The sequence below is a fragment of the Coturnix japonica genome, unplaced genomic scaffold (assembly GCF_001577835.2).
Source record: "Coturnix japonica isolate 7356 unplaced genomic scaffold, Coturnix japonica 2.1 chrUnrandom489, whole genome shotgun sequence".
NCBI lineage: Eukaryota > Metazoa > Chordata > Aves > Galliformes > Phasianidae > Coturnix > Coturnix japonica.
The window spans coordinates 59,169-61,668 of NW_015439884.1; positions in this window are offsets into that span (position 1 = coordinate 59,169).

The window sequence follows — 2,500 nt, forward strand, 5'->3', positions numbered from 1 at the left end:
CCACGCCCTATAAAGCCACGCCCCATCACAATCAAACCCCATATTAATCCACGCCCTATAAAGCCACGCCCCATCACAATCAAACCCTATAATAAACCACGCCCACAAGCCACGCCCCATCCTAAACCACACCCTATAAAGCCACGCCCCATCACAATCAAACCCTATAATAAACCACGCCCACAAGCCACGCCCCATCCTAAAACACACCCTAAAAAGCCAGGCCCTGTCACAAACCCCATATTAAACCACGCCCTATAAAGCCACACCCCATCACAATCAAACCCTATAATAAACCACGCCCTATAAAGCCACACCCCATCACAATCAAACCCCATATTAAACCACGCCCTATAAAGCCACACCCCATCACAATCAAACCCTATAATAAACCACACCCTAAAAAGCCACACCCCATCACAAGCCCCGCCCCATCTTAAACCACGCCCTAAAATGCCACGCCCCATCCTAAACCACGCCCTATAAAGCCACGCGCCATCACAAGCCACACCCCATCTTAAACCACGCCCTCAAATGCCACAGCCCATCCTAAATCACGTCCTAAAAAGCCTCACCCCATCACAAGGTACACCCCATATTAAACCATGCCCATAAGCCACGCCCCATCCTAAACCAAGCCCTATAAACCCACGCCCCATCACAAAGCCACACCCTAAAATGCCACGCCCCATCTTAAACCACGCCCTAAAAAGCCACGCCCCATCCTAAACCACGCCCTAAAAAGCCACGCCCCATCACAAGCGACACCCCATGGTAAACCATGCCCACAAGCCATACCCCATCTTAAACCGCGCCCTAAAATGCCACACCCCATCCTAAACCACACCCCAACAGAAGCCACACCCCATCTTAAAGCACGCCCATAAAAGCCACACCCATCACAAGCCCCGCCCCATCCTAAACCACGCCCACAAAAGCCACGCCCCACCACAAAGCCACACCCTAAAATGCCACACCCCATGTTAAACCACAACCTAAGAAGCCACGCCCCATCACAAGCCCCACCCCATCCTAAACCATGTCCACAAGCCACGCCCCATCTTAAACCACGCCCACAAAGCCACGGCCTATCACAAGTCCCACCCTAAAAAGCCACACCCCATCTTAAACCACGACCTAAGAAGCCACGCCCTCAAAAGCCATGCCCCATCACAAGCCACACCCCATGTTAAACCATGTCCACAAGCCACACCCCATCTTAAACCACGCCCTAAAATGCCCCGCCCCATCCAGAACCACGCCCTCAAAAGCCACGCCCCATCACAAAGCCACGCACTAGTTAAACCACACCCCATCATAAGCTTCGCCCCAACACAAGCCACACCCCATCTTAAACCACGCCCTAAAAAGCCACGGCCCATCACAGAGCCACACCTCATCTTAAACCACGCCCCATCTTAAGCCACGCCCTAAAAAACCACACCCCATCCTAAACCATGCCCTAAAAAGCCACGCCCCATCACAAGCCACACCCCATCTTTAACCATGCCCACAAGCTACGCCCCATCTTAAACCACGCCCTAAAATGCCACGCCCACAGAAGCCACGCCCCATTACAAGCCACATCCCATCTTAAACAATGCCCTTAAAAAACATGCCCTAAAATGCCACAACCCATCACAAAGCCACGCCCCATCACAAGCCCCACCCCATCTTAGACCACGCCCTAAAATGCCACACCCCATCACAAATGCCACACCCCATCCTAAACCACACCCACAAAAGCCACGCCCCATCACAAGCCACACCCCATGTTAAACCATGTCCACAAGCCACGGCCCATCTTAAACTATGCCATCAAATGCCACGCCCCATTACAGGTCACACCCATCGTAGACCACGCCCACAAATACCACGCCCCATCACAAGCCACGCCCACTCTTAAGCCACGCCCCATTACATAGTCCCACCCACAAAGCCACGCCCCATCCTAAACCACGCCCTAAAATGTCACGCCCCATCACAAGCCCCGCCCACAGAAGCCACACCCCATTACAAGCCACATCCCATCTTAAACAATACCCTAAATAAACATGCCCTAATATGCCACGCCCATCACAAGCCACGCCCACAAAATCCACACCCCATCACAAACCTCACCCCCATTAAGCCCCGCCCCTATTAAGCCCCACCCCCTTTAAGCCCCCATCCCCATTAAGCCCTGCCCCCATTAAACCCCAGCCAAAAAGCCCCGCCGCCATTAAGCCCCATCCCCATTAAGCCCCGCCCCCAATAAGCCCCACCCCCATTAAGCCCCACCCTATTAAGCCCCACCCCCCTTTAAGCCCAACCCCATTAAGCCCCGCCCCCATTAAGGCTTCACCCCGGCCCCCATTAAGCCCCAGCCAGAAACCCACCGTATTGAATCCCCAAGCCCCAGTGGTAAGTTCCCCCGTTCCTGCCCTTTGTTAAGGTCCCCAGCCCCAATTTGATATGTGCTGCCGCCCCTTTAAGCCCCAACCGCGCGCTTAAGCCCCGG